The sequence below is a fragment of the Anser cygnoides genome, chromosome 6, assembly GCF_040182565.1.
Source record: "Anser cygnoides isolate HZ-2024a breed goose chromosome 6, Taihu_goose_T2T_genome, whole genome shotgun sequence".
Taxonomy (NCBI): domain Eukaryota; kingdom Metazoa; phylum Chordata; class Aves; order Anseriformes; family Anatidae; genus Anser; species Anser cygnoides.
Genome location: NC_089878.1, coordinates 30,803,241 through 30,817,853, shown reverse-complemented (window position 1 = coordinate 30,817,853; position 14,613 = coordinate 30,803,241). Strand labels below are relative to the sequence as shown.

At 43.9% G+C, this 14,613-nt stretch overlaps 1 protein-coding gene across 5 annotated transcripts in view; it reads left to right on the top strand.

Annotated features, from left to right (window-relative positions):
* The first annotated feature begins 1,752 nt into the window (after window positions 1-1,752).
* MAP3K2 (mitogen-activated protein kinase kinase kinase 2) overlaps window positions 1,753-14,613 on the top strand; it is a 51,705-nt gene continuing 38,844 nt past the window's right edge. For 3 of the 5 annotated variants that reach the window (XM_067000061.1, XM_067000060.1, XM_067000063.1), the window contains exon 1: window positions 1,756-1,927. The gene's annotated coding sequence lies outside the window, so the exon portion shown is untranslated. Of the gene's footprint in view, window positions 1,928-13,290; window positions 14,486-14,613 lie in introns of those variants that run through there. The other 2 variants (XM_067000064.1, XM_013196701.3) reach the window with 2 other exon arrangements.

The window sequence follows — 14,613 nt, the reverse complement described above, 5'->3', positions numbered from 1 at the left end:
TTAACTACTACAGGTACTTGTAGACTCAAGCGATGTGTCTAGAAGGTGAGAACCTCTTACTGCAATCAGGTATTGATTCTGGAATCACGGCAGAGCCATACTGCCTGATTGCAGTCAATTACTTGAGGAGACTATCCTAAGTTGTGCTTACCCTATAATTTTCACCCCCCACTCTTCCCAACTTCCATTGCCTGTGTAGGGCTTGTACTGAATGCATAAATAACTAATATGCTTTATTGCAACTTCTGACATCTATTTTTATGCCCCTCTTTTCCGTATCAGCAGTTACACTGTTCTGATAAGCACCGTTTCACTTCAGTAGCGTACCACATTATCTCAGAACCATGCCCCTGGGTTTAGGCTGAGCTCAGTGTGAGTCAGTGTTTTAAGTGCTGGTCCTTAGTGTCGATAGACACACATATATATTTTTAATCTCAAAGTCGATATTTGGCTGTTTATCTTGCTCCTGATAGTGAAGATGCTCTATTTTAGGAATTATGCCACAGTAACGGTGATGCCAGTGAGGATGTACGTGTCCTCAGCAAAGCGCTCTTGGATGGCACTGATAGTGCAGCGAGAGTGCCCCGTGCTAAGAGGGCTTTGTGCAGAAATACTGAGGACATGGGCAGAGGAAAAGGGCAAACGAGGATGATTGTCCACAGCCCTGGCTAGCTTGTCGTGTAGTGAAGGAACCCAGTCTTCAAAACCTCCTTTCCACTACCCCTTCCTTTGCAAGATGCTAGAAGTGACAAATGGCCGTGGACTGGGACATTAAGGCAGGGGAAACACTGGATGTGTTTTCAAAGCTGTGTAAGCAGCTGTGGGTCATTGATCTTGCTTGATGGCGCAGGAGCATCACACACAGTCAGCGTTCCTCTTGGCTCTTTCCCTATCACTTAGCACAAAAGGTCACCTTTTCAACTTTCTGCCTAAAGACTTTGGGTCACGACAGGCATCCCATAAATATGGCTGACAACTTTGCCAGCTGTGGCTAAAAGTGTCTTAGTTTTGAGGGACAACTGTGTCTGCCTCATGTTGGCTTTGGAGTTCTTATCAATCAGTGCCGTCCAGAGCCTTGTGCCTTTCTTGGATGTGCTTCATCAGTTGGTCTTTAGCACAGCCCTCTTGAAATTTTAATATATATTTTTTTAAGTTGATACTCGTTTTTATCATTCTGCTGGATATTTCTGTGGAATGTATCCCCTCAGAGGGTGCCCTACACCCCCCCCCCCCCCCCCCGGGCGCCTGACGGGTCGAGGAAAAAGCTTTTTTCTGCAGCCTGAGGGCAGGTCGGGCGCTGCGTGAGGGGGCACAGTAGCGTTTTGGTCTCTCACAAATACAACCCCCCCCCCCACACACACAGGTTACACCCACTGCCCCCACTCTCCTCACGACAGGGGTGGTGGCGATGAGTGACCCGTCACCCCGCCCCGCGCATGCGCCGCCCGCCGCGGGCTTCCCCCTTCGCGCCTCCTCCTCCCCCTGCGCCGTGACGCCGCCGCCGCCGCCGTGACGCCTCACGCTCCCCCCCCCCCTCCCCCCCCCCCCCCCCCGGCTCCCGGCGGCGGAGCGACGTCACGGGCCCGGCGGCGGGAGGCGGGGCCTTGGCTCGGCAGCGGCGGCGGCCGCCGGCGCCTGACGCCCGCCGGGACCCCCCCGCCTCAGCGAACCCCCCCCCCCCCGGCCCTTACCCTCCCCCCCCCTCCTCTCCCCGCTCCTTCCCCCCCCTCCTCTCGTCGCTCCTCGCCGCCTCCCGCCCCGCTCCTCGCCGTGCCCTCGCTCGGGCAGGCCCCGGGGCCGCTTCCCCCCCCCCGGCGGCCCGGGGGGGGGCGGGCTCCCCTCAGGGCCGCCCTCGGGGCTCCCCTCGGGGCTCCCGGCCGCTCCCCAGCCGCGGCAGCGCGGGGGGGGGACCTCCGCCGTCACACAGGTCGGGCCCGGCGGGACGCGGCGGGGAGGGCCGGGGCTGGGGCTGGGGCTGGGGGGGGGGGGGGGGAGCGCTGAGGTGGCCCCGGTGCTGCTGAGGGGGGGGGGGGGGGGGGGGCCGGGGGGGGCTGCAGAGGGCCGGGGGCTACGCTGAGGGGGGTTGTATGGGGGGGGGGTAAATTGGCCGTGGGGTTGTCTTCTTCCCCCTCTGGGTTTTGGGGTGCGCTGAGGTACCTGGGGGGGTTCTGCTGTGGGAGCTGGAGGGGGGGGGCAGCCCGGTACGAGCCGCGAGCCCCCCCCCCCCCCCCCCCCGGTTGTGTTGTACCTCAGGGCCCCCTGAGGGGATGGGGGCGGACGGCAGCACCTGCCTCCGAGCCGGGGGCTTCGCTCCCCGCACCAAACGCGGCGGGGTTGTCACGGATTTGCCTCCGTCAAACAATGCAGCACGCTGCGGTGGGTAAAGAGGCCTTCGAAACGTGCTCCCGTGGCTGTGGCGAGGAGCCGGCATCTCCAGGCTCCTCTGCACGGCTGGGCTCGCTCGTGGCGTAGCACTTATTAGCAGAATGCCCGAGAAAAGCGTGCTTCCAGCTGGCATCCCCTTATGGATGGCTTTAAGGGAGTGGGCAGCGATGAGGTGGTATTTACGTGGTGTGGCAAAACCTTAGAAGAATCCCCCTGTATTTATTTTTCTCTTATCCTGTGGCTAAACCCTTCCTTGTTGTTTGAAAATAACAGCAATACTGCGTGAGGATTCTTCCTTTCATGCCTACAGTGGCTTTCTTAATACCTCCTTTCCTCCAAAAATACTCAAAGGTGAAAACTTATTATAATTCTGTTTTTCTCTACACTTTGTGTTCGTTCGTGATTGCCACCGAGTGTGGTTATTGATTCAGATAATGAGGCTGCATGTAATTAATTTGATGTTTTTCAAGGTTTCGCTGCATTTGATAAACGAGAATAGCAAAGTAATATTTGTCAAACTGACTCATTGCTGGAGAAAAGCCTGTGCACGGCTCGTCTTGATGAGCAGGCAGGCAGGCTTGATGAACTGTCAGTGGTTTACCTGACGCTAAGGGAAGGCTATGGCGAAGAAAACAGCTGTTTCCAAACTGCTTGTCTTGGCTTGCTGGGATTTGTAAACTGTCAGAGGAAACTTTTTCTAAGGTAGCCTTGGTGTCTGGGAATCCTGAGAGCTGTCCTAGGGCGTGTGATTAGGCAGATATCTGTGACAGGTACATTTTTTTTTTTTTTAGCGTAGTGTAAGAAGAGCGCTATTTTGTTCTGTAATGTTTAATATCGTGGTAGGGAAGATCTTATATAATATTTATTTATTTGCTTTGTGCTGATTAAACTCTAGATGCTTTATAGCAAAAACAACCTTTCAAATGTGGTCGTGGATCTATCAGTGGTTCTGTGCTGTGGTTCCTGGGAAAGCTGGTCAGTGCACAGACTCGTAGAAATTACAGCTGCCTGAGGCTAGATGGGGAAGGCTTTGGGTTTATTACAACCGTAAAGATACAGTTTTATTCTGGAGAAAGCAAGAAAATCAGTCGTGCTCTAGATTTAATTCACAGATGTAGTTTTGACTTTGCGTTTTTTTCCGTACAGTTTCCTAAAGTCCAGTCTTAATATTTAGCTACAAATTGGGTTTAAAAAAAGTCATTATTAATAAGTATTTATGGAGTAGCTCTTGAAAAAAAGCTTTGCACGTTAGCAACCTAGATTTCAGCCTTTGACTTTCATCTGTATCATCTTTACTGCAGGCTCACTTTTTATATTACCAAACTAAGTCAAAAATAACAAATATCGTGTTCATCATGTTCATGTTAAACAAATAGCAATAATTTTTGCTACGCGATGTTCAGTGGCTTTGGAGCAGTCTCTGAACTGACAATAATGTTTCCTTATAAACTGCTACATCAGGAGGATCACAGGGTGATTTCCCCCTCTCTCCAAAGACACACTCAAAGGTGTTCTGGTCTATCAAGATGTACGTGTTTGGTGTGGAGTAAAGAACAGATTTTTTTAAATAATTTCTTTTTAGATTTTTACTCTTATCATTATCCTAGGTATAGATTAGGGTTTGGAGAAAAATGAATGAAGAATAAAAATGTGACCAATGTAATTAATTACATTTTGTTACTTTTGAAGAACTTCGTTTCATATATGTGATGAACCTAGGTAAGGTAGCTAGTTAATAAGCATATTTTTATTTTTAACATGCAAACAATTAGGTTTGCTGTCCTGAAAGTTAAGCTTTTGAGATTCAGAAGTAGAGCTGACACAGTATTGCATTAAAAAGATCTCAGTGACATTCTATTAACCCCACTAATTTCTCTTTGGGAGAGAAGAAAAATGCATTTTATTTTTTTTTTTTCCAGAACTGCAAATATTGCATTTGCTATTTCAATATTCTGGTATTTTGTAGTGTTTAGGAATAGTCAAAATAGGTCATGCATGTTATAGTTGCACTTGTGTTGCAAAATAACGTTGTAAACATGTAATTGGGTTCTGGGAACAGCATTCAGCCTGCAGTGTGCGTTAGCTGTGGTTCTCACTTCTGGATCTCAGTGTGAGATTTTGATTTAGTAACATATTAATACAGACAGATGTACCATGTGGATGTGTGTTAGCCTCATTTCTTACTCTGAACATACATGTTTGCATTTTTTTCTCGGATGTTTGAATTATATTCACCTTAACTGTATTTTCTGAGCAGCTGCAGCAGTTCTGGTACCGGAGAGGAGAGGTGGAGTTCTGTGTTAGAATAGCTCAACGGCTTCCCATCAGTGCAAGCCACTGCTGCAGAGACACTTGACCCACAAATGCACGTACAGCATAGCTTGGAGCCCAGCTTAATGAGATCATTTGAAGTTGGTCTTCCTTGAGCAAGGCCCGAGCAGGGTTGTCTGCAGTGTGCTTTAAGAACCGCCAGTTGAGAATTGCTAATGGAGGCAGGCCGGTGGAGCTTTGACTTTTTCCTGTCCGTTGGCGAAGTCTCTCACTTATATTTACTTCCATGTCTCATATGATTATGTATTCTTGAAATTATCCTGGCCATCTGTAACTTAATTTTTCATTTGAGAGCAAAATCATTTCTTTAGGCTGAAGCTTTTTCTTTGCTGTAGATTTGTTTTCAGCCCCTGTTTCCTCACCTCCCTCACTTCCTGGTCTTTCCTCACTCACTTCCCTTTCTGTATGTCCATTCAGTCATTTATTTGTCTGCTTCTGTGGATCACCTGCCGTAGTAAAAGATGCTGCTTCTGTGTTCCCGAAATATTTTCTGCTAAGTATAGTAACGGTTCAAAACAGCAGTGCTTGCAGTTACAGAATTCAAATGCTTCAGATGCTGAAGTTGCAGAGACTGTAATTCTGAAGCTCAGGTACGGTAACGCTGATAAATGCATTTTGATAAATAAAGGAAGGACAGATGTGTAAGAAAGGAAGGGACTTCATGGGGTTGCTCCCTTCTCTGAGGCAGAAGCAAATACATTGAAGTTGTATCTGACGAATGTTTGTCTAATCTGTTCTTAAAAACCTCCAACGAGGGGAATACCACACCTTTGCTGATCTATTTATAGCTAGTGCATAGCTGTCGTTATAGTTCGGAGGGTTTTCTTAATATTTAACTTCTGTCTCTGTCTTGGTGCTCGTTAAGCCAGTTAGTTCTTGTCTCGCTATTATTACTCATGCCGGATAATGATTTCTGTACTGTTTGTACCAACCGTTTGTAGATGTGAGGACTGTTCCTCTGTCTCCTTTTACTTCTGACTTCTCTTTACTAATCTATGCAAAGAGGCCTTTGCTTCACAGGTCATGTTCTCTCAGGTTTTGTTGTTGTTTTTGTTGTCATCAACTCCCACTGGACTCTGTCTAATTTGTCTGCAGATTTTTCAAAGCTCCCCAGCCAAAGTCTGACCACAACAGAATAATTAACTTACTTCTGCTGTAACTTACAGAGTAACGTATGACAGCCCTATTAAAATGTAATTCCTGTGTGTGTGTGCCCATATAATTTTGTTGCTTTTTTTCCTGTAGTCTTTTTTTCCTCAACAGCATCAGGTTCTTGGCTCCCGTGTTTGTTAACACAGGAGCTTGTGTTAGTATTTGTTGAATCGGGTACCTTGAACAAAAAGAATAGAACCTTTTGGTGTGTTAAATTTAATCTGTATTTCAGGTTAGTTTTCTGATAATGAACTATTTCCAGACTCCCCAGAAGCAGGGATCAGTTCCGCAGGAAAGCGGGCAGTTTCTGCTCTTCCTCCGTTTCCCAGCACACACAGTCCCTGTGTTTTTTGAGTGTACGTCTTGTCTGCAATGGGAAACCTGACTGAGTAAGTTCTTCTGGGGTTTGAAGTAGCTTCCATGGGCAAAAATGTGTCTTAACCAGTCTTTTTCATATGTTATGACTTTGAAGTAGTCCTGTTGGTGAGATGACTTGTGTCAGTGTACCCCTACCTGAGCAAGCCTCCTTCTTCTTGGAGATGTTGCTGCCCTCTCACAGCCCAGTGACAAAGCAGAAGAAATGTAGGTGGGCTTTTCTGGAAGACTTGCAGAGCCAGCTACCAAACAGCTGCGTTCAACGTGCTTCCTGGCTTTACTCCAGTTTATCCCACTTGTTATGGAAATAATTTTATCCATAACTTTTGAGGCTAGATCACAGATGGGACAAACTGCAGGATTCTTTCAGCAGTGCTACTTTTGAGAAAAGAATGAAATAGCCACCAGTCGTGATCATTAGAGAAGGCCTTTGGTTTATTGCAGGAAGGGGTGTTCCAGTAGTCAGTGGTGACTGACTCTTACCTGGTCTCAAAAGGATTTTAAAGTAGCTCACACAAGAGAGCCCTGTACATGCCAACAACTGTGAACGCTACATTGCCAAAACTATCACAATGGGAACTGTAGTGTCACTTTTGAACAACGATTTGAAAATTGAAACACCTGGATGAGTCCCTTGTTTAGATTTAAAAAAAAAAAAAGAAAATGCTGTTAAGCAGTAATTAAACCCCTAAAGAAAATCTTTAGAACAGAAGACGTTCTATTGCAGACTGTGAGAACTGTCACCACGAACATTTTTGGCCAATACCATCTAACTGCTGAAAAATGATCGGTAAAGCTCCACCTGTATTTAGGTGCTGGTTTGCTGTGCTGACTACGTGCGTTTTTAGAAGTGCCATGATTATTGTAACTCCAGTGTGAAGCTTTTGATTTGAAACAACAAAACAAATAAAGCAAGCCCAAATAATTGGAATGGCAAAACCCCAAAGCACTATTTTGTTTTCTCCAGGAAGGTTAAATGGTAACAGAATGGACGTAAAGTGGTAGTTTGAAAACAGCCTCTGCTGCTGGTGCAGTAAGTGCAGTACGTTGGGGCAGGGGCAGGTAGTGTAGCGAGTGACTTTCGAAGCTGCTGCAGTAAGTTTCTTTATTGAATATCTGTTAAGGCTCTGTGTTCGTGATGTTAGCACTATCATGAATACCAAATGAGATTTTCGAAGGAGAATTTATGTCACTGGTGCAGTGGCTGACAAGTCTGTGGTAAAATCTTAATCCGTAATGAAAGCAGAAAAAGGATACTCCAGTATTCTTCCTCCAGCAGTAAGCATGAACGGATGCTTAGAGAAGAGTAAGAGCAAGGCAGGCATGTATCAGATTTAGCTTGAGTATTCGTTCAATCCCTAGTATTTTCAGTGAAGGGCTGTTCTAAATCTAGGCTTCTTTGTTTTTTTCATGCAGCCAGTCCTTTTTCTGCATGCATCCAAATCTCTAGCACCCAAATACCCATGGGTAAGAAGTTCTGCGGGTATACTGCTACTTGTTATGTTAAAATCCACCTTCTTTTTGTTTTCAGTTTGGTTTGTGCTGTTCTCCTTTGGTGTGCTGCATTTGTTGTGGAAGAGAGTGAACAAGCCATCTGTAATATAATGATCAGTCTCTGTTCCTCAGGTGATTTTGTAGATATTTATCACTTCCTCCTCTCACCTGAGTCTCTCTGAAACTGAAGAGTCCTAACTTGCCTCTTTGTACCCCGCTGCAGAACGCATTCTGTGCCTTTGGTCGTACTTTTTGCTCTTCTCTGAACCTGCTCTATTTTGCTCTGTCCTTTTCAGAAGCTGAATGCCCCAGAGCTGCTAGTGACATTCAGGATGGACAGACAGCCATCTGCTTTGTACTCATTTCTATCATAGTAATTCCTAACGTTGATTTTTGTTTCTGAGTGCAGGTAGAGTTTGCTGCCGAGCCCGTTGGTTGTTTTGTTCTGTGTAAATTCAACTGGTTCTCCCCCACCACACGCGCTTACACACACACACATCACTTTCATTCACCTGCACTGGCCGTGACCTGCTCGGTGTGACAAGGACCACCTCTGGTACTTCACGGGGCACTGACAGCAGGCACAGTGCTGCTGGCAGGCTTTTCACCTTGCTCCCTTTCTCAGCTAATTCGGGATGCCTTGAGCAGCTCAGCCTCTTGGGGGACCCTCCTGGTACCCTCGTTCCATTGCGAAGCACAAATTTTGCTTGTCCTAAGTTTTCTGTACTTTAACCGATCTATTCATGCTGGGGTCTTGCCTCTTTCTTATACTGTGACTACAAAATGCCTTTTGAGATTTTTTTCCATCATTAGAAGTCCAAGTAGACTCTCTTAGGGAATATGTTCAGCTTTTCTATTACCCACGTTTAGGGTGCACCAAGAGATCAGAAAGTGAGGAAATCCTCTTGTCGCAGCCGTACCTGCTCATCCCCACCCTACTTCTCTGTATGCCCATGCATCCGAGTTCATTGTGTGCCGGCCAGGCTGAGGTGTTTGTCGTTTCCTGGAATCCCTGCATCACACATGCCATCCTTTAAAAGATCTTTTAAAGCCCAAAGCTGTGCAATGGCCAAAAGGGGTGCTTCGAGCAGGAATTGTTGCTCCTGTCTTTGTGCTGGCGTTACTGCTGTTGATGTGTGAGATCAGTCAGGTAGGCTGGCAGTCAGTTAAAGAATGTGAAATAAATCTTTTCAGCTGGCTCACCTGTTTGCTCTGGATCTCCTGCTTGGCACAGGATCTCAGCTGGAAAGTAACAGTGCTGCTTGGATAGAAATGCAAACTTAGTGCACCTGCAGACTTAAAATTGTGATTATCTATGGGCGTGTACACAGTAAACCTTTCCCTGGTAAAATCTCCCAACTTTCAAGTCTGTATTTAAGTTACCTTATTAACTGCCTTTATGAGCCTCCTGCATTTGTTCCAGCTGAGGAACAGGTGTAATTATGTAGCATCATGGATGTCACTAAAGATTTGGTACCCACCGCGAAGCAGGGAGCTGTGGGAGATGCAGGCAGGAAATGTCACGTGGGTATGTTGTCCTCGTGCCTTTGTATTTGATTCTTGAGTGTTCAAAGTTAGGTTTGCCGTGTTTCATTTTGGTTCAAATGTTTGTATGAGAAATTACGTTGAATTTTGGTTTTCTGGTTCACAGGAGGCTAAATATTGCTACCCAAGTGTAAAATGGGGAAGGGCTTCTGCTCTTGACAGCTTAGCAATGCCTTAACATGTTGGCTTGTGTGGGGCATCCAGTGTAAAAGCAGTGCCTACTGCATATGGATAAAAACTTCAAAGTTTGTCTGCTTAGAGCTGCTCAGTTAGACAAGGCTGACTACAGAAATGATGCACAGTTCTATTATGCGTGTGGTTAAAAAAAAGTCTGTGGATTTTGTGTATGTATGCGTGTGTTAGAAATGCCTCTCTCTGTTTCCATTAATGTATGTTAAGTATAGACTTGTCCATCTTTCCAGTGGTGTTACTGGGCCCCGTGTTGGTACAGTTCCAAGCTTGAGAGGTCTGAGTCTACCCGGACCTGTGGCTCCCTTGATAACTTTCCTCCTTCTGTTTGTCGTTTTTGTAGATTTTTTTAATCTTGAATTTGAGATGGGTTCATCAGTGTTCTTTCTGTACTGTGGTGGAAATGCGTATGGCTCAGGAATGTTTCACCTTACTCAAATATTCCGTGTCAGTGTGTTACGGGATTCTCTTGTATTTTTGTGTTCCCGTTATTAGGGATAGCAATAAGGGAAGGAAGGGCCGGCTGAGCCTGCAGTCAGTTCTCTTGGTACTGGGTTTGCAATGATAGTGGTGCGATTTGCACCATGGTTAAATCTCGCAGCTGGAATCAGTGAGTGCTGTTTGAATGGAAGGTGCTGGCAAAAGCGATGATTATATTGCAGAAAACTAAAGCTTCTCCTTTTTGGCACCTAAAGATAGAAACTATAACTAGCTTTAGAAATTGAGAGTGAGTTTGTTTCCCTGGTTTATTTCCCCAGGTAGGTGTCTTTCAGCCCATCAGGGTTACGGAATGAGCAGGTGATCTGAGGAGGATGGAACTGGTTACTGGAGTTTAAGGATGTGTTTTTCTCTGTTCTCTCACAAGTGAAGTCTGACTGATGAGCTGTAGGTAGCTGCTGTCATGTTAATTGACATGCTCCAGTTCTTACAATACTCAGTTTCTGCTGGAAGCCAGCTTTTCTTCTTGGGTGCTTTATTTTTGCTTAAAGAATAATGTTCATAGATTAGAACTGCTGTTTGATAGGCTTACTTCTCTACTTAATGAGTACTCTTCAAGTTCATTTATTTAGTACTCGTTGTAGCACAGTCTTCTGTTCTTAGAGATGTGAGGATTGCAGGAACAGCTAGTACCAGTAGTGCTGGTTAGTGTACCTGCGGTGTAAGCTTATAGTGTCAGTGTTACTGTGTCCTTTGGCTGATCTGGTAGTCTTGAATCCTGTCATAAGGAAGAGAGATGCCCTGTGCTCTTTTAGGGTATTTGCTGTGATTTCTCTGTGATGCTAAAAAAAAAAAAATAAAAAAAAATGGTGTAGCCTGCTGTCAGATCTTGGGTAGGGGCCATGCAGTTAGGATTGCAGCTGGTAACGTTTCTGATTGTAATATCCTTAGCCCTTGTTGGCAAATATTTTGACTTGCCAGTTCAGAGATAGAACTAAGCCTAACATTGGTGCCACTGGTGCCAAGTGCAGCAGCAGGCCTCCCAGTGACAGCAGCGGGTGCTAAGAGCCAAGAGCACCGCGGACAGTTTTCGGAGAGGAAACAGAAGTGCCTAAATCCAATTATAACACTCATTGTAATACTTACCATGTGGGATTGTACGGGTTAAAACTTCACAGACCTGTTTTCTTTGAGAAGCCTTTTATGGGGCAATTCAATTAATTTTACACAGTTAATTATGAAAAAGTTACATCTCAGAAGTATTTTACTCTGCATCTTTGTGGTCGTTGTGTTATCTTAATGTACTGGTTAAGACTTAAACTTTTCTATGGCATGAATATCATTAATCAGTGTGTGTAACATCCAGCTTCGTTAGTGGTGAGAAATGTATTCTCCTTCACGTTGTGATGCTCTGAGACTTTCCACCACCACGGTGGTGGTGATAGATTTCCAGGTGCTAGAGTGATTTGGTGGCAGTGATGCAGTTCACTTGACTACATAACGGTGTCTATTCCTTATTATTGTACTTACGTGAGAAAATCTAGTCTCAGATAAAGTAGAGCCAAGCGATGAATAGGAGCATGAGCAGAGTCAATTAATTGCAGCTAGTGTGTTCTGCTGCAAAATTGGCAACACTGAAATATTTTGTATGGTGTCACTGTGGCACCTGTCCACAGGTTTCAGCTGTTGTGACCCTTCTTTATATTAAAATGCATGTGTTTGTTTTCTAAGAGATTTTTTCTTGAAATTGCAAACAGCTCTTAAGAAAGCATCATGACATTCAAAGCAGATTTGCTTGATGTGTCAGCAAAGTCATTCTTCAGTTAGAGCGAGAAATTAGCTGTCAGAGAGCGCGCTTTGGCTGCTACTGAGTACCTGCAGGAGCAGACACAGGAACCGGAGGGAGAAGTTCCGTAAATCTTGAATTAGGCGAAGAAAGAGATCTTGTTGAGGAAAGTAGGTGCTTTTCTGTTCGAGGCCAATTACAGCCTTATCTTTTTTGTGTACTTGAAGTGGAGTGGGTTTATGAAGGGGTATCCAATAGAGGCTCTTGATGCCGTTTGGAAAGAAGAGGTTCATTCAAAGCAGGGAAACTTGCATCTGAGTGCCTTGAAACTCTCTAAATATTCTTATCTCCCCATATCAACTGTAAAGGAACTGTGGGGAGATCAGCTTTCCTAGACTACAGTTACTCTTTGTGAATCTTGCTGTAAGTGTTGAGATATTGATCTCAAAAGCATAATTTTTCTATAAACTCATCTTCAGCTAAATTATCTACTACTTTGCATTTTTATGAGAACAGTCATTAAGAACTGTGCCCTTGCATTCTCAAAGCCTTCTCGAGCTTTTAAAACTTTTTAAGTCAGTGTCATTGTTCATCAAGCTGATAAATGTTATATGAATGTGTCAAATTGCAGCCTATAGAACTGCAGGCACCAGGCATTTAATCGGAGGAGGAGGTGGAAGTTGTACTTTTGTCACTGGGCTCGTTGGATCTTTCAGCTCCTTCTAAAGTCTGCTTCTCCAAGCGCTTTGAGCGATGAGCTGCGTTTAGGGTGCTAAAACCGACAGCACTGCTTTTTGAACTGTTATCGTCCCTGCAACTGAGAGGGCACCATCCATAATTAGAAGCAGTATTTTATGCCAGTCTGGTTTTCCTTCTTTTTGAAAATTGAACTCCAGAAGGAGTAGAGCTAGTAACCATTCTCTTCAGGAAATAAATACCAAATCTTGCCTATAGCTATACAGATGAACTGAGTCTGTGTTGTCTTGTGTGCTAAATTTGACATAAATTAACTTTTCCTTTGGCTTGCCAAAAGTCTTCTGTCAGAGAAATTGCAAGTCTGCACGCTGCAGAGATACCCGATACATCTGTAATGGCTACGAAGGTACTGATGCTTCAGCCATCCCACGCTTGCTGGCTGCAGTTTTCCTGATATTCCACACTGAACACTGAATCTGTAGGTTGCATACAGAAGCAAGATGGCTTCTGCATGCATTGCATTTTTATACACACAAGGATTGCATTATCCCTCTTTAACTTCGTGTTACTCTTGTGCTAGGTAATTATACATCATAATTTAATAATTCTTCTGAATTCTCTTGTGGACTGTCCGATCTTGTAGCTGCAGCTTTGTTTCTGATTTCCTCAATGATCGTCTTTGTCAGAGTGTATTCGACGCAAAAACATTATTGAATTATTTTATTTTAAACACAATAAATACTAATATTGAATGAAAAAAAACAGCAGATTATTTTATATATATATAATATTTAATTGTATTTAAATACATTTTGTTGGGCTGACTGTTTTTATACACTTGATTCAGATCATTTTCCTAGGCCACAACTTGTGTATCTCAATGTTTGTGGCCACCTGAGCATTGCCAGGCCGCAGGGGGTTACACTGGGAATCACGCTTAATGGTATTTTCTGCTACATGGGAAAATGGAACTGAAAATAATATATTGTAATCCATCAACTGAATTTCTTGTTAGTTAATTTGGACTTCTAAGCAAATAATTCAGATATCATGTGATATTTAGCCAAATATTTTGGAAAAACCTAAGTGGGCTAATCGCTGTAGTTAGTTCTGTTAACTAATCTATAATCATTTCAAAAAGCTGTATTTTGCTTGGCAGTAATAACAATCCTTGAAATCAAAGCATTTACTGCATTATTACTTTTTATTCAGTGTAGATGCCAAGCTAATTATTACATTATTTTAGTCTGAATTGATGTGGAGCTAAATATCTACAACTCTTTGGCCTTTTCCTTGACTATTGTTGGTTATTTATGCGACATTTACAATTTTCCAGATATTTCCAAATATTTGCAGGAGTGCTCCAGAACGCTGATCCAGTAATGTTGTAAAGGGTCTTGGTTAGACTCTTGTAAGTGCCTGAATCTTTCATTTAAAGTGTTTTATCTGAAATATACTACAAATAGTGCATCATGTCCCTTAGTTGCTGTAGATGGTGAAATTTCTATTCCAGTAACACTGTGCTGTGGTTTGGATACATCCTCTTGATTTTTTTCAAAACCAGAACAAAAATGGACGCTGACTATTTCTTCCTATTTTGTATCACTACTTGCAGTCTTACCACCTAAATTCAGTAAAACACATGTATCTATTTTTTTTGTTTGTTTTCCACCTGGTATGATTTTATTTTGAAGAAGACATCTGTTAACTTTGCATGAGTTAGGTGTTACTGTTTCAGGAAGCTCGTTGTGCTATATGGGTAGTTGGCTCTGGGTACTATATATGTTTAAAACTTGTCTGTTTCTGTACAATGGGTTAAAATAACTTGGGGTTCTGAATAAGCTTGTTTAACTACAAGAGAATGGGAAATTCAGGGCAAAGTTTAGAAGTGCACTGACTAAGCTACATAGAATCAGAACAAGACTTAAAATATTGTGAAAGACAAAATCAAGTAGATTTGCAGGAAATAAACCAGATGTCTAATCACCCTTCTCTTTCTGCAGACAAGCATTTCATGTGTTTTGTGCTTGATACTCTGTCAGCTGGTCGTTCCAGTGGTAGAAGGCTTTAGGTTAGCTGCTCAGGATAGAATTGGTGAGTGCTGGTGTCTCTGGAAATACAGGCAGTGAGAGGGGAAAAATAGAAGGCAATACAATTTCTGTTTTCTATTCCCTGAGTCGAGGACAGCTGGTCAGTCCTGAATGCTGTCCTGGGCTTGGGAG